At 46.2% G+C, this 25,170-nt stretch overlaps 17 non-coding genes across 17 annotated transcripts; all 17 read left to right on the top strand.

Moving 5' to 3' along the window:
* The first annotated feature begins 408 nt into the window (after positions 1 to 408).
* Positions 409 to 527, top strand: LOC140576309 (5S ribosomal RNA). The gene has a single exon (XR_011981529.1). It is a non-coding gene; the product is annotated as a 5S ribosomal RNA (ribosomal RNA).
* A 1,389-nt stretch (positions 528 to 1,916) lies between these two features.
* Positions 1,917 to 2,035, top strand: LOC140576439 (5S ribosomal RNA). The gene has a single exon (XR_011981652.1). It is a non-coding gene; the product is annotated as a 5S ribosomal RNA (ribosomal RNA).
* A 1,389-nt stretch (positions 2,036 to 3,424) lies between these two features.
* On the top strand, positions 3,425 to 3,543 carry LOC140575675 (5S ribosomal RNA). The gene has a single exon (XR_011980944.1). It is a non-coding gene; the product is annotated as a 5S ribosomal RNA (ribosomal RNA).
* A 1,389-nt stretch (positions 3,544 to 4,932) lies between these two features.
* On the top strand, positions 4,933 to 5,051 carry LOC140576308 (5S ribosomal RNA). The gene has a single exon (XR_011981528.1). It is a non-coding gene; the product is annotated as a 5S ribosomal RNA (ribosomal RNA).
* A 1,389-nt stretch (positions 5,052 to 6,440) lies between these two features.
* Positions 6,441 to 6,559, top strand: LOC140575654 (5S ribosomal RNA). Its single transcript, XR_011980924.1, has one exon. It is a non-coding gene; the product is annotated as a 5S ribosomal RNA (ribosomal RNA).
* Positions 6,560 to 7,950: 1,391 nt separating this feature from the next.
* Positions 7,951 to 8,069, top strand: LOC140576478 (5S ribosomal RNA). Its single transcript, XR_011981689.1, has one exon. It is a non-coding gene; the product is annotated as a 5S ribosomal RNA (ribosomal RNA).
* A 1,389-nt stretch (positions 8,070 to 9,458) lies between these two features.
* LOC140576307 (5S ribosomal RNA) lies at positions 9,459 to 9,577 on the top strand. Its single transcript, XR_011981527.1, has one exon. It is a non-coding gene; the product is annotated as a 5S ribosomal RNA (ribosomal RNA).
* Positions 9,578 to 10,966: 1,389 nt separating this feature from the next.
* Positions 10,967 to 11,085, top strand: LOC140576477 (5S ribosomal RNA). The gene has a single exon (XR_011981688.1). It is a non-coding gene; the product is annotated as a 5S ribosomal RNA (ribosomal RNA).
* A 1,389-nt stretch (positions 11,086 to 12,474) lies between these two features.
* LOC140576306 (5S ribosomal RNA) lies at positions 12,475 to 12,593 on the top strand. The gene has a single exon (XR_011981526.1). It is a non-coding gene; the product is annotated as a 5S ribosomal RNA (ribosomal RNA).
* Positions 12,594 to 13,982: 1,389 nt separating this feature from the next.
* Positions 13,983 to 14,101, top strand: LOC140576476 (5S ribosomal RNA). Its single transcript, XR_011981687.1, has one exon. It is a non-coding gene; the product is annotated as a 5S ribosomal RNA (ribosomal RNA).
* A 1,389-nt stretch (positions 14,102 to 15,490) lies between these two features.
* On the top strand, positions 15,491 to 15,609 carry LOC140576305 (5S ribosomal RNA). Its single transcript, XR_011981525.1, has one exon. It is a non-coding gene; the product is annotated as a 5S ribosomal RNA (ribosomal RNA).
* A 1,389-nt stretch (positions 15,610 to 16,998) lies between these two features.
* LOC140576475 (5S ribosomal RNA) lies at positions 16,999 to 17,117 on the top strand. The gene has a single exon (XR_011981686.1). It is a non-coding gene; the product is annotated as a 5S ribosomal RNA (ribosomal RNA).
* Positions 17,118 to 18,506: 1,389 nt separating this feature from the next.
* LOC140576304 (5S ribosomal RNA) lies at positions 18,507 to 18,625 on the top strand. Its single transcript, XR_011981524.1, has one exon. It is a non-coding gene; the product is annotated as a 5S ribosomal RNA (ribosomal RNA).
* Positions 18,626 to 20,014: 1,389 nt separating this feature from the next.
* Positions 20,015 to 20,133, top strand: LOC140576474 (5S ribosomal RNA). Its single transcript, XR_011981685.1, has one exon. It is a non-coding gene; the product is annotated as a 5S ribosomal RNA (ribosomal RNA).
* Positions 20,134 to 21,522: 1,389 nt separating this feature from the next.
* On the top strand, positions 21,523 to 21,641 carry LOC140576302 (5S ribosomal RNA). The gene has a single exon (XR_011981522.1). It is a non-coding gene; the product is annotated as a 5S ribosomal RNA (ribosomal RNA).
* A 1,389-nt stretch (positions 21,642 to 23,030) lies between these two features.
* LOC140576301 (5S ribosomal RNA) lies at positions 23,031 to 23,149 on the top strand. Its single transcript, XR_011981521.1, has one exon. It is a non-coding gene; the product is annotated as a 5S ribosomal RNA (ribosomal RNA).
* Positions 23,150 to 24,538: 1,389 nt separating this feature from the next.
* Positions 24,539 to 24,657, top strand: LOC140576300 (5S ribosomal RNA). The gene has a single exon (XR_011981520.1). It is a non-coding gene; the product is annotated as a 5S ribosomal RNA (ribosomal RNA).
* The last annotated feature ends 513 nt before the right edge of the window (positions 24,658 to 25,170 follow it).

The following is a 25,170-nucleotide window of genomic DNA, read 5'->3' as shown; positions in this document are numbered from 1 at the left end:
TCCTGTTGTACCTTAGTATGTGGAATTTAGGGGTGTAAATAAAAGGAGCCAAGACAGTTGAGAAAGATTTGTGATTTTGTAATTGTCCCGTTTCACAAGCCCATTCGACTCATGTGGCTTATGTGACTTTTATGTTGACAAGGCCGAGTCTGGCGGCCGGCGTTAGCCTTTGTTGCTGAATGTTCAAGTGTCAGCCAAAAGAGCAAGTTTTGTTGTTTTATTTTTTTTGTGAAAAGAGAAGGAGGACAGGAGAGAGCAATGAAATGTGTGATTGGTTTGAATGAGCTTGGTGGGGTTGCTTTGGAAGTAAGAAAGGAGGGCGAGTAAATGTGTGTCCCCTGTAGTGTGGAAAAGGCAGCCGTCTTTTGCCGCATGCTTATAAATAGGCTGAGTGGAAGCAGCGCTCTCGCTTACGGCCATACCACCCTGAGCACGCCCGATCTCGTCTGATCTCGGAAGCTAAGCAGGGTCGGGCCTGGTTAGTACTTGGATGGGAGACCGCCTGGGAATACCAGGTGCTGTAAGCTTTTGCCATCCTCAAGCACTTACATGCACATTCTTTCACTTGCTTTTCTTACTTTTACTCCATCTTACTTTACGCTTTCACAAATCTACAACGCATTACCCTTTCTTTTACATGTACGTCCTTGTGTTACATTTCATACGGTCTTTGGAGTCTTCAGAGTCGAAACATTTCAGCGTCAGATGCCGTTTAAGCCCACCTGCATGGCCTGCCATGGGATGGAAACCAATCAGTTGTAGTTTGGCTTAATTATAGCCAGTTGCTCTCAAAACAAAACACTGGAAAATATTCAACAAGAACTCTGTGGAGGGAATGCTGTGGATAAAAGTAACCCAAGCCTGCCAGTAGGGGTCAGTGTACGTTTGAGGAAACTGACAACATGGGGGGGAAGGTCTGTTACAGGATGTCAACGCAGAGCAGAACTACAACCAATCACAATTACAGCTCATGGGTGGGACAAGCCCAATATTTGCTGTTAAAAACAAACAAACAAACAAAAAAACACCTGCTAATTTAGATCACTTACTTAGGTCACATTAAAGCAACACATCACGAAAGGGAGTGAGCCGTGGGGCAATAACAGCACCGTTTCGTCACAGCCGTGATGTTTATTTCACCGTTACACGCAACCTCAAGTCATGGGCCGCCATTCATGGGTCCCCGTTCTCGTTTCGGGGGGCTGATTTCCAGTTGTATTGAGTTTTTTTAAAATTCTCCTCCCAGACCTGCCTGCATCTACAACAGTTGTTCTTTTGTCCCCCTAAAGCTTCACAGAGCTCTTTGAACTTGACATGGCGACGCCACTTCCCTAAGTCAAAAGGCTGGCTGGCCCACTCAGCCCGAGCCTGCTTCACCGGCATCCCTGCGACTCGCAACTCACCTCAGAGCGATGCTTCGCCCGGCGTGCTAGCGTGAGCTTTTTTCTTTTTTTTTTTTTGCCCGGCTTCCATATTGGTAGGAAGTAGCCTCTGCATTTATCCCGTATTCCTGTTGTACCTTAGTATGTGGAATTTAGGGGTGTAAATAAAAGGAGCCAAGACAGTTGAGAAAGATTTGTGATTTTGTAATTGTCCCGTTTCACAAGCCCATTCGACTCATGTGGCTTATGTGACTTTTATGTTGACAAGGCCGAGTCTGGCGGCCGGCGTTAGCCTTTGTTGCTGAATGTTCAAGTGTCAGCCAAAAGAGCAAGTTTTGTTGTTTTATTTTTTTTGTGAAAAGAGAAGGAGGACAGGAGAGAGCAATGAAATGTGTGATTGGTTTGAATGAGCTTGGTGGGGTTGCTTTGGAAGTAAGAAAGGAGGGCGAGTAAATGTGTGTCCCCTGTAGTGTGGAAAAGGCAGCCGTCTTTTGCCGCGTGCTTATAAATAGGCTGAGTGGAAGCAGTGCTCTCGCTTATGGCCATACCACCCTGAGCACGCCCGATCTCGTCTGATCTCGGAAGCTAAGCAGGGTCGGGCCTGGTTAGTACTTGGATGGGAGACCGCCTGGGAATACCAGGTGCTGTAAGCTTTTGCCATCCTCAAGCACTTACATGCACATTCTTTCACTTGCTTTTCTTACTTTTACTCCATCTTACTTTACGCTTTCACAAATCTACAACGCATTACCCTTTCTTTTACATGTACGTCCTTGTGTTACATTTCATACGGTCTTTGGAGTCTTCAGAGTCGAAACATTTCAGCGTCAGATGCCGTTTAAGCCCACCTGCATGGCCTGCCATGGGATGGAAACCAATCAGTTGTAGTTTGGCTTAATTATAGCCAGTTGCTCTCAAAACAAAACACTGGAAAATATTCAACAAGAACTCTGTGGAGGGAATGCTGTGGATAAAAGTAACCCAAGCCTGCCAGTAGGGGTCAGTGTACGTTTGAGGAAACTGACAACATGGGGGGGAAAGTCTGTTACAGGATGTCAACGCAGAGCAGAACTACAACCAATCACAATTACAGCTCATGGGTGGGACAAGCCCAATATTTGCTGTTAAAAACAAACAAACAAACAAAAAAACACCTGCTAATTTAGATCACTTACTTAGGTCACATTAAAGCAACACATCACGAAAGGGAGTGAGCCGTGGGGCAATAACAGCACCGTTTCGTCACAGCCGTGATGTTTATTTCACCGTTACACGCAACCTCAAGTCATGGGCCGCCATTCATGGGTCCCCGTTCTCGTTTCGGGGGGCTGATTTCCAGTTGTATTGAGTTTTTTTAAAATTCTCCTCCCAGACCTGCCTGCATCTACAACAGTTGTTCTTTTGTCCCCCTAAAGCTTCACAGAGCTCTTTGAACTTGACATGGCGACGCCACTTCCCTAAGTCAAAAGGCTGGCTGGCCCACTCAGCCCGAGCCTGCTTCACCGGCATCCCTGCGACTCGCAACTCACCTCAGAGCGATGCTTCGCCCGGCGTGCTAGCGTGAGCTTTTTTCTTTTTTTTTTTTTGCCCGGCTTCCATATTGGTAGGAAGTAGCCTCTGCATTTATCCCGTATTCCTGTTGTACCTTAGTATGTGGAATTTAGGGGTGTAAATAAAAGGAGCCAAGACAGTTGAGAAAGATTTGTGATTTTGTAATTGTCCCGTTTCACAAGCCCATTCGACTCATGTGGCTTATGTGACTTTTATGTTGACAAGGCCGAGTCTGGCGGCCGGCGTTAGCCTTTGTTGCTGAATGTTCAAGTGTCAGCCAAAAGAGCAAGTTTTGTTGTTTTATTTTTTTTGTGAAAAGAGAAGGAGGACAGGAGAGAGCAATGAAATGTGTGATTGGTTTGAATGAGCTTGGTGGGATTGCTTTGGAAGTAAGAAAGGAGGGCGAGTAAATGTGTGTCCCCTGTAGTGTGGAAAAGGCAGCCGTCTTTTGCCGCATGCTTATAAATAGGCTGAGTGGAAGCAGTGCTCTCGCTTACGGCCATACCACCCTGAGCACGCCAGATCTCGTCTGATCTCGGAAGCTAAGCAGGGTCGGGCCTGGTTAGTACTTGGATGGGAGACCGCCTGGGAATACCAGGTGCTGTAAGCTTTTGCCATCCTCAAGCACTTACATGCACATTCTTTCACTTGCTTTTCTTACTTTTACTCCATCTTACTTTACGCTTTCACAAATCTACAACGCATTACCCTTTCTTTTACATGTACGTCCTTGTGTTACATTTCATACGGTCTTTGGAGTCTTCAGAGTCGAAACATTTCAGCGTCAGATGCCGTTTAAGCCCACCTGCATGGCCTGCCATGGGATGGAAACCAATCAGTTGTAGTTTGGCTTAATTATAGCCAGTTGCTCTCAAAACAAAACACTGGAAAATATTCAACAAGAACTCTGTGGAGGGAATGCTGTGGATAAAAGTAACCCAAGCCTGCCAGTAGGGGTCAGTGTACGTTTGAGGAAACTGACAACATGGGGGGGAAAGTCTGTTACAGGATGTCAACGCAGAGCAGAACTACAACCAATCACAATTACAGCTCATGGGTGGGACAAGCCCAATATTTGCTGTTAAAAACAAACAAACAAACAAAAAAACACCTGCTAATTTAGATCACTTACTTAGGTCACATTAAAGCAACACATCACGAAAGGGAGTGAGCCGTGGGGCAATAACAGCACCGTTTCGTCACAGCCGTGATGTTTATTTCACCGTTACACGCAACCTCAAGTCATGGGCCGCCATTCATGGGTCCCCGTTCTCGTTTCGGGGGGCTGATTTCCAGTTGTATTGAGTTTTTTTTAAATTCTCCTCCCAGACCTGCCTGCATCTACAACAGTTGTTCTTTTGTCCCCCTAAAGCTTCACAGAGCTCTTTGAACTTGACATGGCGACGCCACTTCCCTAAGTCAAAAGGCTGGCTGGCCCACTCAGCCCGAGCCTGCTTCACCGGCATCCCTGCGACTCGCAACTCACCTCAGAGCGATGCTTCGCCCGGCGTGCTAGCGTGAGCTTTTTTCTTTTTTTTTTTTTGCCCGGCTTCCATATTGGTAGGAAGTAGCCTCTGCATTTATCCCGTATTCCTGTTGTACCTTAGTATGTGGAATTTAGGGGTGTAAATAAAAGGAGCCAAGACAGTTGAGAAAGATTTGTGATTTTGTAATTGTCCCGTTTCACAAGCCCATTCGACTCATGTGGCTTATGTGACTTTTATGTTGACAAGGCCGAGTCTGGCGGCCGGTGTTAGCCTTTGTTGCTGAATGTTCAAGTGTCAGCCAAAAGAGCAAGTTTTGTTGTTTTATTTTTTTTGTGAAAAGAGAAGGAGGACAGGAGAGAGCAATGAAATGTGTGATTGGTTTGAATGAGCTTGGTGGGGTTGCTTTGGAAGTAAGAAAGGAGGGCGAGTAAATGTGTGTCCCCTGTAGTGTGGAAAAGGCAGCCGTCTTTTGCCGCATGCTTATAAATAGGCTGAGTGGAAGCAGTGCTCTCGCTTACGGCCATACCACCCTGAGCACGCCCGATCTCGTCTGATCTCGGAAGCTAAGCAGGGTCGGGCCTGGTTAGTACTTGGATGGGAGACCGCCTGGGAATACCAGGTGCTGTAAGCTTTTGCCATCCTCAAGCACTTACATGCACATTCTTTCACTTGCTTTTCTTACTTTTACTCCATCTTACTTTACGCTTTCACAAATCTACAACGCATTACCCTTTCTTTTACATGTACGTCCTTGTGTTATATTTCATACGGTCTTTGGAGTCTTCAGAGTCGAAACATTTCAGCGTCAGATGCCGTTTAAGCCCACCTGCATGGCCTGCCATGGGATGGAAACCAATCAGTTGTAGTTTGGCTTAATTATAGCCAGTTGCTCTCAAAACAAAACACTGGAAAATATTCAACAAGAACTCTGTGGAGGGAATGCTGTGGATAAAAGTAACCCAAGCCTGCCAGTAGGGGTCAGTGTACGTTTGAGGAAACTGACAACATGGGGGGGAAAGTCTGTTACAGGATGTCAACGCAGAGCAGAACTACAACCAATCACAATTACAGCTCATGGGTGGGACAAGCCCAATATTTGCTGTTAAAAACAAACAAACAAACAAAAAAACACCTGCTAATTTAGATCACTTACTTAGGTCACATTAAAGCAACACATCACGAAAGGGAGTGAGCCGTGGGGCAATAACAGCACCGTTTCGTCACAGCCGTGATGTTTATTTCACCGTTACACGCAACCTCAAGTCATGGGCCGCCATTCATGGGTCCCCGTTCTCGTTTCGGGGGGCTGATTTCCAGTTGTATTGAGTTTTTTTTTAATTCTCCTCCCAGACCTGCCTGCATCTACAACAGTTGTTCTTTTGTCCCCCTAAAGCTTCACAGAGCTCTTTGAACTTGACATGGCGACGCCACTTCCCTAAGTCAAAAGGCTGGCTGGCCCACTCAGCCCGAGCCTGCTTCACCGGCATCCCTGCGACTCGCAACTCACCTCAGAGCGATGCTTCGCCCGGCGTGCTAGCGTGAGCTTTTTTCTTTTTTTTTTTTTGCCCGGCTTCCATATTGGTAGGAAGTAGCCTCTGCATTTATCCCGTATTCCTGTTGTACCTTAGTATGTGGAATTTAGGGGTGTAAATAAAAGGAGCCAAGACAGTTGAGAAAGATTTGTGATTTTGTAATTGTCCCGTTTCACAAGCCCATTCGACTCATGTGGCTTATGTGACTTTTATGTTGACAAGGCCGAGTCTGGCGGCCGGCGTTAGCCTTTGTTGCTGAATGTTCAAGTGTCAGCCAAAAGAGCAAGTTTTGTTGTTTTATTTTTTTTGTGAAAAGAGAAGGAGGACAGGAGAGAGCAATGAAATGTGTGATTGGTTTGAATGAGCTTGGTGGGATTGCTTTGGAAGTAAGAAAGGAGGGCGAGTAAATGTGTGTCCCCTGTAGTGTGGAAAAGGCAGCCGTCTTTTGCCGCATGCTTATAAATAGGCTGAGTGGAAGCAGTGCTTTTGCTTACGGCCATACCACCCTGAGCACGCCCGATCTCGTCTGATCTCGGAAGCTAAGCAGGGTCGGGCCTGGTTAATACTTGGATGGGAGACCGCCTGGGAATACCAGGTGCTGTAAGCTTTTGCCATCCTCAAGCACTTACATGCACATTCTTTCACTTGCTTTTCTTACTTTTACTCCATCTTACTTTACGCTTTCACAAATCTACAACGCATTACCCTTTCTTTTACATGTACGTCCTTGTGTTACATTTCATACGGTCTTTGGAGTCTTCAGAGTCGAAACATTTCAGCGTCAGATGCCGTTTAAGCCCACCTGCATGGCCTGCCATGGGATGGAAACCAATCAGTTGTAGTTTGGCTTAATTATAGCCAGTTGCTCTCAAAACAAAACACTGGAAAATATTCAACAAGAACTCTGTGGAGGGAATGCTGTTTCGATAAAAGTAACCCAAGCCTGCCAGTAGGGGTCAGTGTACGTTTGAGGAAACTGACAACATGGGGGGGAAAGTCTGTTACAGGATGTCAACGCAGAGCAGAACTACAACCAATCACAATTACAGCTCATGGGTGGGACAAGCCCAATATTTGCTGTTAAAAACAAACAAACAAACAAAAAAACACCTGCTAATTTAGATCACTTACTTAGGTCACATTAAAGCAACACATCACGAAAGGGAGTGAGCCGTGGGGCAATAACAGCACCGTTTCGTCACAGCCGTGATGTTTATTTCACCGTTACACGCAACCTCAAGTCATGGGCCGCCATTCATGGGTCCCCGTTCTCGTTTCGGGGGGCTGATTTCCAGTTGTATTGAGTTTTTTTTTAATTCTCCTCCCAGACCTGCCTGCATCTACAACAGTTGTTCTTTTGTCCCCCTAAAGCTTCACAGAGCTCTTTGAACTTGACATGGCGACGCCACTTCCCTAAGTCAAAAGGCTGGCTGGCCCACTCAGCCCGAGCCTGCTTCACCGGCATCCCTGCGACTCGCAACTCACCTCAGAGCGATGCTTCGCCCGGCGTGCTAGCGTGAGCTTTTTTCTTTTTTTTTTTTTGCCCGGCTTCCATATTGGTAGGAAGTAGCCTCTGCATTTATCCCGTATTCCTGTTGTACCTTAGTATGTGGAATTTAGGGGTGTAAATAAAAGGAGCCAAGACAGTTGAGAAAGATTTGTGATTTTGTAATTGTCCCGTTTCACAAGCCCATTCGACTCATGTGGCTTATGTGACTTTTATGTTGACAAGGCCGAGTCTGGCGGCCGGTGTTAGCCTTTGTTGCTGAATGTTCAAGTGTCAGCCAAAAGAGCAAGTTTTGTTGTTTTATTTTTTTTGTGAAAAGAGAAGGAGGACAGGAGAGAGCAATGAAATGTGTGATTGGTTTGAATGAGCTTGGTGGGGTTGCTTTGGAAGTAAGAAAGGAGGGCGAGTAAATGTGTGTCCCCTGTAGTGTGGAAAAGGCAGCCGTCTTTTGCCGCATGCTTATAAATAGGCTGAGTGGAAGCAGTGCTCTCGCTTACGGCCATACCACCCTGAGCACGCCTGATCTCGTCTGATCTCGGAAGCTAAGCAGGGTCGGGCCTGGTTAGTACTTGGATGGGAGACCGCCTGGGAATACCAGGTGCTGTAAGCTTTTGCCATCCTCAAGCACTTACATGCACATTCTTTCACTTGCTTTTCTTACTTTTACTCCATCTTACTTTACGCTTTCACAAATCTACAACGCATTACCCTTTCTTTTACATGTACGTCCTTGTGTTACATTTCATACGGTCTTTGGAGTCTTCAGAGTCGAAACATTTCAGCGTCAGATGCCGTTTAAGCCCACCTGCATGGCCTGCCATGGGATGGAAACCAATCAGTTGTAGTTTGGCTTAATTATAGCCAGTTGCTCTCAAAACAAAACACTGGAAAATATTCAACAAGAACTCTGTGGAGGGAATGCTGTGGATAAAAGTAACCCAAGCCTGCCAGTAGGGGTCAGTGTACGTTTGAGGAAACTGACAACATGGGGGGGAAAGTCTGTTACAGGATGTCAACGCAGAGCAGAACTACAACCAATCACAATTACAGCTCATGGGTGGGACAAGCCCAATATTTGCTGTTAAAAACAAACAAACAAACAAAAAAACACCTGCTAATTTAGATCACTTACTTAGGTCACATTAAAGCAACACATCACGAAAGGGAGTGAGCCGTGGGGCAATAACAGCACCGTTTCGTCACAGCCGTGATGTTTATTTCACCGTTACACGCAACCTCAAGTCATGGGCCGCCATTCATGGGTCCCCGTTCTCGTTTCGGGGGGCTGATTTCCAGTTGTATTGAGTTTTTTTAAAATTCTCCTCCCAGACCTGCCTGCATCTACAACAGTTGTTCTTTTGTCCCCCTAAAGCTTCACAGAGCTCTTTGAACTTGACATGGCGACGCCACTTCCCTAAGTCAAAAGGCTGGCTGGCCCACTCAGCCCGAGCCTGCTTCACCGGCATCCCTGCGACTCGCAACTCACCTCAGAGCGATGCTTCGCCCGGCGTGCTAGCGTGAGCTTTTTTCTTTTTTTTTTTTTGCCCGGCTTCCATATTGGTAGGAAGTAGCCTCTGCATTTATCCCGTATTCCTGTTGTACCTTAGTATGTGGAATTTAGGGGTGTAAATAAAAGGAGCCAAGACAGTTGAGAAAGATTTGTGATTTTGTAATTGTCCCGTTTCACAAGCCCATTCGACTCATGTGGCTTATGTGACTTTTATGTTGACAAGGCCGAGTCTGGCGGCCGGCGTTAGCCTTTGTTGCTGAATGTTCAAGTGTCAGCCAAAAGAGCAAGTTTTGTTGTTTTATTTTTTTTGTGAAAAGAGAAGGAGGACAGGAGAGAGCAATGAAATGTGTGATTGGTTTGAATGAGCTTGGTGGGGTTGCTTTGGAAGTAAGAAAGGAGGGCGAGTAAATGTGTGTCCCCTGTAGTGTGGAAAAGGCAGCCGTCTTTTGCCGCATGCTTATAAATAGGCTGAGTGGAAGCAGTGCTCTCGCTTACGGCCATACCACCCTGAGCACGCCCGATCTCGTCTGATCTCGGAAGCTAAGCAGGGTCGGGCCTGGTTAGTACTTGGATGGGAGACCGCCTGGGAATACCAGGTGCTGTAAGCTTTTGCCATCCTCAAGCACTTACATGCACATTCTTTCACTTGCTTTTCTTACTTTTACTCCATCTTACTTTACGCTTTCACAAATCTACAACGCATTACCCTTTCTTTTACATGTACGTCCTTGTGTTACATTTCATACGGTCTTTGGAGTCTTCAGAGTCGAAACATTTCAGCGTCAGATGCCGTTTAAGCCCACCTGCATGGCCTGCCATGGGATGGAAACCAATCAGTTGTAGTTTGGCTTAATTATAGCCAGTTGCTCTCAAAACAAAACACTGGAAAATATTCAACAAGAACTCTGTGGAGGGAATGCTGTGGATAAAAGTAACCCAAGCCTGCCAGTAGGGGTCAGTGTACGTTTGAGGAAACTGACAACATGGGGGGGAAAGTCTGTTACAGGATGTCAACGCAGAGCAGAACTACAACCAATCACAATTACAGCTCATGGGTGGGACAAGCCCAATATTTGCTGTTAAAAACAAACAAACAAACAAAAAAACACCTGCTAATTTAGATCACTTACTTAGGTCACATTAAAGCAACACATCACGAAAGGGAGTGAGCCGTGGGGCAATAACAGCACCGTTTCGTCACAGCCGTGATGTTTATTTCACCGTTACACGCAACCTCAAGTCATGGGCCGCCATTCATGGGTCCCCGTTCTCGTTTCGGGGGGCTGATTTCCAGTTGTATTGAGTTTTTTTTTAATTCTCCTCCCAGACCTGCCTGCATCTACAACAGTTGTTCTTTTGTCCCCCTAAAGCTTCACAGAGCTCTTTGAACTTGACATGGCGACGCCACTTCCCTAAGTCAAAAGGCTGGCTGGCCCACTCAGCCCGAGCCTGCTTCACCGGCATCCCTGCGACTCGCAACTCACCTCAGAGCGATGCTTCGCCCGGCGTGCTAGCGTGAGCTTTTTTCTTTTTTTTTTTTTGCCCGGCTTCCATATTGGTAGGAAGTAGCCTCTGCATTTATCCCGTATTCCTGTTGTACCTTAGTATGTGGAATTTAGGGGTGTAAATAAAAGGAGCCAAGACAGTTGAGAAAGATTTGTGATTTTGTAATTGTCCCGTTTCACAAGCCCATTCGACTCATGTGGCTTATGTGACTTTTATGTTGACAAGGCCGAGTCTGGCGGCCGGTGTTAGCCTTTGTTGCTGAATGTTCAAGTGTCAGCCAAAAGAGCAAGTTTTGTTGTTTTATTTTTTTTGTGAAAAGAGAAGGAGGACAGGAGAGAGCAATGAAATGTGTGATTGGTTTGAATGAGCTTGGTGGGGTTGCTTTGGAAGTAAGAAAGGAGGGCGAGTAAATGTGTGTCCCCTGTAGTGTGGAAAAGGCAGCCGTCTTTTGCCGCATGCTTATAAATAGGCTGAGTGGAAGCAGTGCTCTCGCTTACGGCCATACCACCCTGAGCACGCCTGATCTCGTCTGATCTCGGAAGCTAAGCAGGGTCGGGCCTGGTTAGTACTTGGATGGGAGACCGCCTGGGAATACCAGGTGCTGTAAGCTTTTGCCATCCTCAAGCACTTACATGCACATTCTTTCACTTGCTTTTCTTACTTTTACTCCATCTTACTTTACGCTTTCACAAATCTACAACGCATTACCCTTTCTTTTACATGTACGTCCTTGTGTTACATTTCATACGGTCTTTGGAGTCTTCAGAGTCGAAACATTTCAGCGTCAGATGCCGTTTAAGCCCACCTGCATGGCCTGCCATGGGATGGAAACCAATCAGTTGTAGTTTGGCTTAATTATAGCCAGTTGCTCTCAAAACAAAACACTGGAAAATATTCAACAAGAACTCTGTGGAGGGAATGCTGTGGATAAAAGTAACCCAAGCCTGCCAGTAGGGGTCAGTGTACGTTTGAGGAAACTGACAACATGGGGGGGAAAGTCTGTTACAGGATGTCAACGCAGAGCAGAACTACAACCAATCACAATTACAGCTCATGGGTGGGACAAGCCCAATATTTGCTGTTAAAAACAAACAAACAAACAAAAAAACACCTGCTAATTTAGATCACTTACTTAGGTCACATTAAAGCAACACATCACGAAAGGGAGTGAGCCGTGGGGCAATAACAGCACCGTTTCGTCACAGCCGTGATGTTTATTTCACCGTTACACGCAACCTCAAGTCATGGGCCGCCATTCATGGGTCCCCGTTCTCGTTTCGGGGGGCTGATTTCCAGTTGTATTGAGTTTTTTTAAAATTCTCCTCCCAGACCTGCCTGCATCTACAACAGTTGTTCTTTTGTCCCCCTAAAGCTTCACAGAGCTCTTTGAACTTGACATGGCGACGCCACTTCCCTAAGTCAAAAGGCTGGCTGGCCCACTCAGCCCGAGCCTGCTTCACCGGCATCCCTGCGACTCGCAACTCACCTCAGAGCGATGCTTCGCCCGGCGTGCTAGCGTGAGCTTTTTTCTTTTTTTTTTTTTGCCCGGCTTCCATATTGGTAGGAAGTAGCCTCTGCATTTATCCCGTATTCCTGTTGTACCTTAGTATGTGGAATTTAGGGGTGTAAATAAAAGGAGCCAAGACAGTTGAGAAAGATTTGTGATTTTGTAATTGTCCCGTTTCACAAGCCCATTCGACTCATGTGGCTTATGTGACTTTTATGTTGACAAGGCCGAGTCTGGCGGCCGGCGTTAGCCTTTGTTGCTGAATGTTCAAGTGTCAGCCAAAAGAGCAAGTTTTGTTGTTTTATTTTTTTTGTGAAAAGAGAAGGAGGACAGGAGAGAGCAATGAAATGTGTGATTGGTTTGAATGAGCTTGGTGGGGTTGCTTTGGAAGTAAGAAAGGAGGGCGAGTAAATGTGTGTCCCCTGTAGTGTGGAAAAGGCAGCCGTCTTTTGCCGCATGCTTATAAATAGGCTGAGTGGAAGCAGTGCTCTCGCTTACGGCCATACCACCCTGAGCACGCCCGATCTCGTCTGATCTCGGAAGCTAAGCAGGGTCGGGCCTGGTTAGTACTTGGATGGGAGACCGCCTGGGAATACCAGGTGCTGTAAGCTTTTGCCATCCTCAAGCACTTACATGCACATTCTTTCACTTGCTTTTCTTACTTTTACTCCATCTTACTTTACGCTTTCACAAATCTACAACGCATTACCCTTTCTTTTACATGTACGTCCTTGTGTTACATTTCATACGGTCTTTGGAGTCTTCAGAGTCGAAACATTTCAGCGTCAGATGCCGTTTAAGCCCACCTGCATGGCCTGCCATGGGATGGAAACCAATCAGTTGTAGTTTGGCTTAATTATAGCCAGTTGCTCTCAAAACAAAACACTGGAAAATATTCAACAAGAACTCTGTGGAGGGAATGCTGTGGATAAAAGTAACCCAAGCCTGCCAGTAGGGGTCAGTGTACGTTTGAGGAAACTGACAACATGGGGGGGAAAGTCTGTTACAGGATGTCAACGCAGAGCAGAACTACAACCAATCACAATTACAGCTCATGGGTGGGACAAGCCCAATATTTGCTGTTAAAAACAAACAAACAAACAAAAAAACACCTGCTAATTTAGATCACTTACTTAGGTCACATTAAAGCAACACATCACGAAAGGGAGTGAGCCGTGGGGCAATAACAGCACCGTTTCGTCACAGCCGTGATGTTTATTTCACCGTTACACGCAACCTCAAGTCATGGGCCGCCATTCATGGGTCCCCGTTCTCGTTTCGGGGGGCTGATTTCCAGTTGTATTGAGTTTTTTTTTAATTCTCCTCCCAGACCTGCCTGCATCTACAACAGTTGTTCTTTTGTCCCCCTAAAGCTTCACAGAGCTCTTTGAACTTGACATGGCGACGCCACTTCCCTAAGTCAAAAGGCTGGCTGGCCCACTCAGCCCGAGCCTGCTTCACCGGCATCCCTGCGACTCGCAACTCACCTCAGAGCGATGCTTCGCCCGGCGTGCTAGCGTGAGCTTTTTTCTTTTTTTTTTTTTGCCCGGCTTCCATATTGGTAGGAAGTAGCCTCTGCATTTATCCCGTATTCCTGTTGTACCTTAGTATGTGGAATTTAGGGGTGTAAATAAAAGGAGCCAAGACAGTTGAGAAAGATTTGTGATTTTGTAATTGTCCCGTTTCACAAGCCCATTCGACTCATGTGGCTTATGTGACTTTTATGTTGACAAGGCCGAGTCTGGCGGCCGGTGTTAGCCTTTGTTGCTGAATGTTCAAGTGTCAGCCAAAAGAGCAAGTTTTGTTGTTTTATTTTTTTTGTGAAAAGAGAAGGAGGACAGGAGAGAGCAATGAAATGTGTGATTGGTTTGAATGAGCTTGGTGGGGTTGCTTTGGAAGTAAGAAAGGAGGGCGAGTAAATGTGTGTCCCCTGTAGTGTGGAAAAGGCAGCCGTCTTTTGCCGCATGCTTATAAATAGGCTGAGTGGAAGCAGTGCTCTCGCTTACGGCCATACCACCCTGAGCACGCCTGATCTCGTCTGATCTCGGAAGCTAAGCAGGGTCGGGCCTGGTTAGTACTTGGATGGGAGACCGCCTGGGAATACCAGGTGCTGTAAGCTTTTGCCATCCTCAAGCACTTACATGCACATTCTTTCACTTGCTTTTCTTACTTTTACTCCATCTTACTTTACGCTTTCACAAATCTACAACGCATTACCCTTTCTTTTACATGTACGTCCTTGTGTTACATTTCATACGGTCTTTGGAGTCTTCAGAGTCGAAACATTTCAGCGTCAGATGCCGTTTAAGCCCACCTGCATGGCCTGCCATGGGATGGAAACCAATCAGTTGTAGTTTGGCTTAATTATAGCCAGTTGCTCTCAAAACAAAACACTGGAAAATATTCAACAAGAACTCTGTGGAGGGAATGCTGTGGATAAAAGTAACCCAAGCCTGCCAGTAGGGGTCAGTGTACGTTTGAGGAAACTGACAACATGGGGGGGAAAGTCTGTTACAGGATGTCAACGCAGAGCAGAACTACAACCAATCACAATTACAGCTCATGGGTGGGACAAGCCCAATATTTGCTGTTAAAAACAAACAAACAAACAAAAAAACACCTGCTAATTTAGATCACTTACTTAGGTCACATTAAAGCAACACATCACGAAAGGGAGTGAGCCGTGGGGCAATAACAGCACCGTTTCGTCACAGCCGTGATGTTTATTTCACCGTTACACGCAACCTCAAGTCATGGGCCGCCATTCATGGGTCCCCGTTCTCGTTTCGGGGGGCTGATTTCCAGTTGTATTGAGTTTTTTTTAAATTCTCCTCCCAGACCTGCCTGCATCTACAACAGTTGTTCTTTTGTCCCCCTAAAGCTTCACAGAGCTCTTTGAACTTGACATGGCGACGCCACTTCCCTAAGTCAAAAGGCTGACTGGCCCACTCAGCCCGAGCCTGCTTCACCGGCATCCCTGCGACTCGCAACTCACCTCAGAGCGATGCTTCGCCCGGCGTGCTAGCGTGAGCTTTTTTCTTTTTTTTTTTTTTCCCGGCTTCCATATTGGTAGGAAGTAGCCTCTGCATTTATCCCGTATTCCTGTTGTACCTTAGTATGTGGAATTTAGGGGTGTAAATAAAAGGAGCCAAGACAGTTGAGAAAGATTTGTGATTTTGTAATTGTCCCGTTTCACAAGCCCATTCGACTCATGTGGCTTATGTGACTTTTATGTTGACAAGGCCGAGTCTGGCGGCCGGCGTTAGCCTTTGTTGCTGAATGTTCAAGTGTCAGCCAAAAGAGCAAGTTTTGTTGTTTTATTTTTTTTGTGAAAAGAGAAGGAGGACAGGAGAGAGCAATGAAATGTGTGATTGGTTTGAATGAGCTTGGTGGGGTTGCTTTGGAAGTAAGAAAGGAGGGCGAGTAAATGTGTGTCCCCTGTAGTGTGGAAAAGGCAGCCGTCTTTTGCCGCATGCTTATAAATAGGCTGAGTGGAAGCAGTGCTCTCGCTTACGGCCATACCACCCTGAGCACGCCCGATCTCGTCTGATCTCGGAAGCTAAGCAGGGTCGGGCCTGGTTAGTACTTGGATGGGAGACCGCCTGGGAATACCAGGTGCTGTAAGCTTTTGCCATCCTCAAGCACTTACATGCACATTCTTTCACTTGCTTTTCTTACTTTTACTCCATCTTACTTTACGCTTTCACAAATCTACAACGCATTACCCTTTCTTTTACATGTACGTCCTTGTGTTACATTTCATACGGTCTTTGGAGTCTTCAGAGTCGAAACATTTCAGCGTCAGATGCCGTTTAAGCCCACCTGCATGGCCTGCCATGGGATGGAAACCAATCAGTTGTAGTTTGGCTTAATTATAGCCAGTTGCTCTCAAAACAAAACACTGGAAAATATTCAACAAGAACTCTGTGGAGGGAATGCTGTGGATAAAAGTAACCCAAGCCTGCCAGTAGGGGTCAGTGTACGTTTGAGGAAACTGACAACATGGGGGGGAAAGTCTGTTACAGGATGTCAACGCAGAGCAGAACTACAACCAATCACAATTACAGCTCATGGGTGGGACAAGCCCAATATTTGCTGTTAAAAACAAACAAACAAACAAAAAAACACCTGCTAATTTAGATCACTTACTTAGGTCACATTAAAGCAACACATCACGAAAGGGAGTGAGCCGTGGGGCAATAACAGCACCGTTTCGTCACAGCCGTGATGTTTATTTCACCGTTACACGCAACCTCAAGTCATGGGCCGCCATTCATGGGTCCCCGTTCTCGTTTCGGGGGGCTGATTTCCAGTTGTATTGAGTTTTTTTAAAATTCTCCTCCCAGACCTGCCTGCATCTACAACAGTTGTTCTTTTGTCCCCCTAAAGCTTCACAGAGCTCTTTGAACTTGACATGGCGACGCCACTTCCCTAAGTCAAAAGGCTGGCTGGCCCACTCAGCCCGAGCCTGCTTCACCGGCATCCCTGCGACTCGCAACTCACCTCAGAGCGATGCTTCGCCCGGCGTGCTAGCGTGAGCTTTTTTCTTTTTTTTTTTTTGCCCGGCTTCCATATTGGTAGGAAGTAGCCTCTGCATTTATCCCGTATTCCTGTTGTACCTTAGTATGTGGAATTTAGGGGTGTAAATAAAAGGAGCCAAGACAGTTGAGAAAGATTTGTGATTTTGTAATTGTCCCGTTTCACAAGCCCATTCGACTCATGTGGCTTATGTGACTTTTATGTTGACAAGGCCGAGTCTGGCGGCCGGTGTTAGCCTTTGTTGCTGAATGTTCAAGTGTCAGCCAAAAGAGCAAGTTTTGTTGTTTTATTTTTTTTGTGAAAAGAGAAGGAGGACAGGAGAGAGCAATGAAATGTGTGATTGGTTTGAATGAGCTTGGTGGGGTTGCTTTGGAAGTAAGAAAGGAGGGCGAGTAAATGTGTGTCCCCTGTAGTGTGGAAAAGGCAGCCGTCTTTTGCCGCATGCTTATAAATAGGCTGAGTGGAAGCAGTGCTCTCGCTTACGGCCATACCACCCTGAGCACGCCTGATCTCGTCTGATCTCGGAAGCTAAGCAGGGTCGGGCCTGGTTAGTACTTGGATGGGAGACCGCCTGGGAATACCAGGTGCTGTAAGCTTTTGCCATCCTCAAGCACTTACATGCACATTCTTTCACTTGCTTTTCTTACTTTTACTCCATCTTACTTTACGCTTTCACAAATCTACAACGCATTACCCTTTCTTTTACATGTACGTCCTTGTGTTACATTTCATACGGTCTTTGGAGTCTTCAGAGTCGAAACATTTCAGCGTCAGATGCCGTTTAAGCCCACCTGCATGGCCTGCCATGGGATGGAAACCAATCAGTTGTAGTTTGGCTTAATTATAGCCAGTTGCTCTCAAAACAAAACACTGGAAAATATTCAACAAGAACTCTGTGGAGGGAATGCTGTGGATAAAAGTAACCCAAGCCTGCCAGTAGGGGTCAGTGTACGTTTGAGGAAACTGACAACATGGGGGGGAAAGTCTGTTACAGGATGTCAACGCAGAGCAGAACTACAACCAATCACAATTACAGCTCATGGGTGGGACAAGCCCAATATTTGCTGTTAAAAACAAACAAACAAACAAAAAAACACCTGCTAATTTAGATCACTTACTTAGGTCACATTAAAGCAACACATCACGAAAGGGAGTGAGCCGTGGGGCAATAACAGCACCGTTTCGTCACAGCCGTGATGTTTATTTCACCGTTACACGCAACCTCAAGTCATGGGCCGCCATTCATGGGTCCCCGTTCTCGTTTCGGGGGGCTGATTTCCAGTTGTATTGAGTTTTTTTAAAATTCTCCTCCCAGACCTGCCTGCATCTACAACAGTTGTTCTTTTGTCCCCCTAAAGCTTCACAGAGCTCTTTGAACTTGACATGGCGACGCCACTTCCCTAAGTCAAAAGGCTGGCTGGCCCACTCAGCCCGAGCCTGCTTCACCGGCATCCCTGCGACTCGCAACTCACCTCAGAGCGATGCTTCGCCCGGCGTGCTAGCGTGAGCTTTTTTCTTTTTTTTTTTTTGCCCGGCTTCCATATTGGTAGGAAGTAGCCTCTGCATTTATCCCGTATTCCTGTTGTACCTTAGTATGTGGAATTTAGGGGTGTAAATAAAAGGAGCCAAGACAGTTGAGAAAGATTTGTGATTTTGTAATTGTCCCGTTTCACAAGCCCATTCGACTCATGTGGCTTATGTGACTTTTATGTTGACAAGGCCGAGTCTGGCGGCCGGCGTTAGCCTTTGTTGCTGAATGTTCAAGTGTCAGCCAAAAGAGCAAGTTTTGTTGTTTTATTTTTTTTGTGAAAAGAGAAGGAGGACAGGAGAGAGCAATGAAATGTGTGATTGGTTTGAATGAGCTTGGTGGGGTTGCTTTGGAAGTAAGAAAGGAGGGCGAGTAAATGTGTGTCCCCTGTAGTGTGGAAAAGGCAGCCGTCTTTTGCCGCATGCTTATAAATAGGCTGAGTGGAAGCAGTGCTCTCGCTTACGGCCATACCACCCTGAGCACGCCCGATCTCGTCTGATCTCGGAAGCTAAGCAGGGTCGGGCCTGGTTAGTACTTGGATGGGAGACCGCCTGGGAATACCAGGTGCTGTAAGCTTTTGCCATCCTCAAGCACTTACATGCACATTCTTTCACTTGCTTTTCTTACTTTTACTCCATCTTACTTTACGCTTTCACAAATCTACAACGCATTACCCTTTCTTTTACATGTACGTCCTTGTGTTACATTTCATACGGTCTTTGGAGTCTTCAGAGTCGAAACATTTCAGCGTCAGATGCCGTTTAAGCCCACCTGCATGGCCTGCCATGGGATGGAAACCAATCAGTTGTAGTTTGGCTTAATTATAGCCAGTTGCTCTCAAAACAAAACACTGGAAAATATTCAACAAGAACTCTGTGGAGGGAATGCTGTGGATAAAAGTAACCCAAGCCTGCCAGTAGGGGTCAGTGTACGTTTGAGGAAACTGACAACATGGGGGGGAAAGTCTGTTACAGGATGTCAACGCAGAGCAGAACTACAACCAATCACAATTACAGCTCATGGGTGGGACAAGCCCAATATTTGCTGTTAAAAACAAACAAACAAACAAAAAAACACCTGCTAATTTAGATCACTTACTTAGGTCACATTAAAGCAACACATCACGAAAGGGAGTGAGCCGTGGGGCAATAACAGCACCGTTTCGTCACAGCCGTGATGTTTATTTCACCGTTACACGCAACCTCAAGTCATGGGCCGCCATTCATGGGTCCCCGTTCTCGTTTCGGGGGGCTGATTTCCAGTTGTATTGAGTTTTTTTTTAATTCTCCTCCCAGACCTGCCTGCATCTACAACAGTTGTTCTTTTGTCCCCCTAAAGCTTCACAGAGCTCTTTGAACTTGACATGGCGACGCCACTTCCCTAAGTCAAAAGGCTGGCTGGCCCACTCAGCCCGAGCCTGCTTCACCGGCATCCCTGCGACTCGCAACTCACCTCAGAGCGATGCTTCGCCCGGCGTGCTAGCGTGAGCTTTTTTCTTTTTTTTTTTTTGCCCGGCTTCCATATTGGTAGGAAGTAGCCTCTGCATTTATCCCGTATTCCTGTTGTACCTTAGTATGTGGAATTTAGGGGTGTAAATAAAAGGAGCCAAGACAGTTGAGAAAGATTTGTGATTTTGTAATTGTCCCGTTTCACAAGCCCATTCGACTCATGTGGCTTATGTGACTTTTATGTTGACAAGGCCGAGTCTGGCGGCCGGTGTTAGCCTTTGTTGCTGAATGTTCAAGTGTCAGCCAAAAGAGCAAGTTTTGTTGTTTTATTTTTTTTGTGAAAAGAGAAGGAGGACAGGAGAGAGCAATGAAATGTGTGATTGGTTTGAATGAGCTTGGTGGGGTTGCTTTGGAAGTAAGAAAGGAGGGCGAGTAAATGTGTGTCCCCTGTAGTGTGGAAAAGGCAGCCGTCTTTTGCCGCATGCTTATAAATAGGCTGAGTGGAAGCAGTGCTCTCGCTTACGGCCATACCACCCTGAGCACGCCTGATCTCGTCTGATCTCGGAAGCTAAGCAGGGTCGGGCCTGGTTAGTACTTGGATGGGAGACCGCCTGGGAATACCAGGTGCTGTAAGCTTTTGCCATCCTCAAGCACTTACATGCACATTCTTTCACTTGCTTTTCTTACTTTTACTCCATCTTACTTTACGCTTTCACAAATCTACAACGCATTACCCTTTCTTTTACATGTACGTCCTTGTGTTACATTTCATACGGTCTTTGGAGTCTTCAGAGTCGAAACATTTCAGCGTCAGATGCCGTTTAAGCCCACCTGCATGGCCTGCCATGGGATGGAAACCAATCAGTTGTAGTTTGGCTTAATTATAGCCAGTTGCTCTCAAAACAAAACACTGGAAAATATTCAACAAGAACTCTGTGGAGGGAATGCTGTGGATAAAAGTAACCCAAGCCTGCCAGTAGGGGTCAGTGTACGTTTGAGGAAACTGACAACATGGGGGGGAAAGTCTGTTACAGGATGTCAACGCAGAGCAGAACTACAACCAATCACAATTACAGCTCATGGGTGGGACAAGCCCAATATTTGCTGTTAAAAACAAACAAACAAACAAAAAAACACCTGCTAATTTAGATCACTTACTTAGGTCACATTAAAGCAACACATCACGAAAGGGAGTGAGCCGTGGGGCAATAACAGCACCGTTTCGTCACAGCCGTGATGTTTATTTCACCGTTACACGCAACCTCAAGTCATGGGCCGCCATTCATGGGTCCCCGTTCTCGTTTCGGGGGGCTGATTTCCAGTTGTATTGAGTTTTTTTTAAATTCTCCTCCCAGACCTGCCTGCATCTACAACAGTTGTTCTTTTGTCCCCCTAAAGCTTCACAGAGCTCTTTGAACTTGACATGGCGACGCCACTTCCCTAAGTCAAAAGGCTGACTGGCCCACTCAGCCCGAGCCTGCTTCACCGGCATCCCTGCGACTCGCAACTCACCTCAGAGCGATGCTTCGCCCGGCGTGCTAGCGTGAGCTTTTTTCTTTTTTTTTTTTTTCCCGGCTTCCATATTGGTAGGAAGTAGCCTCTGCATTTATCCCGTATTCCTGTTGTACCTTAGTATGTGGAATTTAGGGGTGTAAATAAAAGGAGCCAAGACAGTTGAGAAAGATTTGTGATTTTGTAATTGTCCCGTTTCACAAGCCCATTCGACTCATGTGGCTTATGTGACTTTTATGTTGACAAGGCCGAGTCTGGCGGCCGGCGTTAGCCTTTGTTGCTGAATGTTCAAGTGTCAGCCAAAAGAGCAAGTTTTGTTGTTTTATTTTTTTTGTGAAAAGAGAAGGAGGACAGGAGAGAGCAATGAAATGTGTGATTGGTTTGAATGAGCTTGGTGGGGTTGCTTTGGAAGTAAGAAAGGAGGGCGAGTAAATGTGTGTCCCCTGTAGTGTGGAAAAGGCAGCCGTCTTTTGCCGCATGCTTATAAATAGGCTGAGTGGAAGCAGTGCTCTCGCTTACGGCCATACCACCCTGAGCACGCCCGATCTCGTCTGATCTCGGAAGCTAAGCAGGGTCGGGCCTGGTTAGTACTTGGATGGGAGACCGCCTGGGAATACCAGGTGCTGTAAGCTTTTGCCATCCTCAAGCACTTACATGCACATTCTTTCACTTGCTTTTCTTACTTTTACTCCATCTTACTTTACGCTTTCACAAATCTACAACGCATTACCCTTTCTTTTACATGTACGTCCTTGTGTTACATTTCATACGGTCTTTGGAGTCTTCAGAGTCGAAACATTTCAGCGTCAGATGCCGTTTAAGCCCACCTGCATGGCCTGCCATGGGATGGAAACCAATCAGTTGTAGTTTGGCTTAATTATAGCCAGTTGCTCTCAAAACAAAACACTGGAAAATATTCAACAAGAACTCTGTGGAGGGAATGCTGTGGATAAAAGTAACCCAAGCCTGCCAGTAGGGGTCAGTGTACGTTTGAGGAAACTGACAACATGGGGGGGAAAGTCTGTTACAGGATGTCAACGCAGAGCAGAACTACAACCAATCACAATTACAGCTCATGGGTGGGACAAGCCCAATATTTGCTGTTAAAAACAAACAAACAAACAAAAAAACACCTGCTAATTTAGATCACTTACTTAGGTCACATTAAAGCAACACATCACGAAAGGGAGTGAGCCGTGGGGCAATAACAGCACCGTTTCGTCACAGCCGTGATGTTTATTTCACCGTTACACGCAACCTCAAGTCATGGGCCGCCATTCATGGGTCCCCGTTCTCGTTTCGGGGGGCTGATTTCCAGTTGTATTGAGTTTTTTTAAAATTCTCCTCCCAGACCTGCCTGCATCTACAACAGTTGTTCTTTTGTCCCCCTAAAGCTTCACAGAGCTCTTTGAACTTGACATGGCGACGCCACTTCCCTAAGTCAAAAGGCTGGCTGGCCCACTCAGCCCGAGCCTGCTTCACCGGCATCCCTGCGACTCGCAACTCACCTCAGAGCGATGCTTCGCCCGGCGTGCTAGCGTGAGCTTTTTTCTTTTTTTTTTTTTGCCCGGCTTCCATATTGGTAGGAAGTAGCCTCTGCATTTATCCCGTATTCCTGTTGTACCTTAGTATGTGGAATTTAGGGGTGTAAATAAAAGGAGCCAAGACAGTTGAGAAAGATTTGTGATTTTGTAATTGTCCCGTTTCACAAGCCCATTCGACTCATGTGGCTTATGTGACTTTTATGTTGACAAGGCCGAGTCTGGCGGCCGGCGTTAGCCTTTGTTGCTGAATGTTCAAGTGTCAGCCAAAAGAGCAAGTTTTGTTGTTTTATTTTTTTTGTGAAAAGAGAAGGAGGACAGGAGAGAGCAATGAAATGTGTGATTGGTTTGAATGAGCTTGGTGGGATTGCTTTGGAAGTAAGAAAGGAGGGCGAGTAAATGTGTGTCCCCTGTAGTGTGGAAAAGGCAGCCGTCTTTTGCCGCATGCTTATAAATAGGCTGAGTGGAAGCAGCGCTCTCGCTTACGGCCATACCACCCTGAGCACGCCCGATCTCGTCTGATCTCGGAAGCTAAGCAGGGTCGGGCCTGGTTAGTACTTGGATGGGAGACCGCCTGGGAATACCAGGTGCTGTAAGCTTTTGCCATCCTCAAGCACTTACATGCACATTCTTTCACTTGCTTTTCTTACTTTTACTCCATCTTACTTTACGCTTTCACAAATCTACAACGCATTACCCTTTCTTTTACATGTACGTCCTTGTGTTACATTTCATACGGTCTTTGGAGTCTTCAGAGTCGAAACATTTCAGCGTCAGATGCCGTTTAAGCCCACCTGCATGGCCTGCCATGGGATGGAAACCAATCAGTTGTAGTTTGGCTTAATTATAGCCAGTTGCTCTCAAAACAAAACACTGGAAAATATTCAACAAGAACTCTGTGGAGGGAATGCTGTGGATAAAAGTAACCCAAGCCTGCCAGTAGGGGTCAGTGTACGTTTGAGGAAACTGACAACATGGGGGGGAAAGTCTGTTACAGGATGTCAACGCAGAGCAGAACTACAACCAATCACAATTACAGCTCATGGGTGGGACAAGCCCAATATTTGCTGTTAAAAACAAACAAACAAACAAAAAAACACCTGCTAATTTAGATCACTTACTTAGGTCACATTAAAGCAACACATCACGAAAGGGAGTGAGCCGTGGGGCAATAACAGCACCGTTTCGTCACAGCCGTGATGTTTATTTCACCGTTACACGCAACCTCAAGTCATGGGCCGCCATTCATGGGTCCCCGTTCTCGTTTCGGGGGGCTGATTTCCAGTTGTATTGAGTTTTTTTAAAATTCTCCTCCCAGACCTGCCTGCATCTACAACAGTTGTTCTTTTGTCCCCCTAAAGCTTCACAGAGCTCTTTGAACTTGACATGGCGACGCCACTTCCCTAAGTCAAAAGGCTGGCTGGCCCACTCAGCCCGAGCCTGCTTCACCGGCATCCCTGCGACTCGCAACTCACCTCAGAGCGATGCTTCGCCCGGCGTGCTAGCGTGAGCTTTTTTCTTTTTTTTTTTTTGCCCGGCTTCCATATTGGTAGGAAGTAGCCTCTGCATTTATCCCGTATTCCTGTTGTACCTTAGTATGTGGAATTTAGGGGTGTAAATAAAAGGAGCCAAGACAGTTGAGAAAGATTTGTGATTTTGTAATTGTCCCGTTTCACAAGCCCATTCGACTCATGTGGCTTATGTGACTTTTATGTTGACAAGGCCGAGTCTGGCGGCCGGCGTTAGCCTTTGTTGCTGAATGTTCAAGTGTCAGCCAAAAGAGCAAGTTTTGTTGTTTTATTTTTTTTGTGAAAAGAGAAGGAGGACAGGAGAGAGCAATGAAATGTGTGATTGGTTTGAATGAGCTTGGTGGGGTTGCTTTGGAAGTAAGAAAGGAGGGCGAGTAAATGTGTGTCCCCTGTAGTGTGGAAAAGGCAGCCGTCTTTTGCCGCGTGCTTATAAATAGGCTGAGTGGAAGCAGTGCTCTCGCTTACGGCCATACCACCCTGAGCACGCCCGATCTCGTCTGATCTCGGAAGCTAAGCAGGGTCGGGCCTGGTTAGTACTTGGATGGGAGACCGCCTGGGAATACCAGGTGCTGTAAGCTTTTGCCATCCTCAAGCACTTACATGCACATTCTTTCACTTGCTTTTCTTACTTTTACTCCATCTTACTTTACGCTTTCACAAATCTACAACGCATTACCCTTTCTTTTACATGTACGTCCTTGTGTTACATTTCATACGGTCTTTGGAGTCTTCAGAGTCGAAACATTTCAGCGTCAGATGCCGTTTAAGCCCACCTGCATGGCCTGCCATGGGATGGAAACCAATCAGTTGTAGTTTGGCTTAATTATAGCCAGTTGCTCTCAAAACAAAACACTGGAAAATATTCAACAAGAACTCTGTGGAGGGAATGCTGTGGATAAAAGTAACCCAAGCCTGCCAGTAGGGGTCAGTGTACGTTTGAGGAAACTGACAACATGGGGGGGAAAGTCTGTTACAGGATGTCAACGCAGAGCAGAACTACAACCAATCACAATTACAGCTCATGGGTGGGACAAGCCCAATATTTGCTGTTAAAAACAAACAAACAAACAAAAAAACACCTGCTAATTTAG

This window comes from Salminus brasiliensis, chromosome 13 (assembly GCF_030463535.1).
Source record: "Salminus brasiliensis chromosome 13, fSalBra1.hap2, whole genome shotgun sequence".
Lineage (NCBI taxonomy): Eukaryota > Metazoa > Chordata > Actinopteri > Characiformes > Bryconidae > Salminus > Salminus brasiliensis.
Note: the sequence above shows the minus strand (reverse complement) of the source record. Positions and strands in the feature narration are given on the sequence as shown.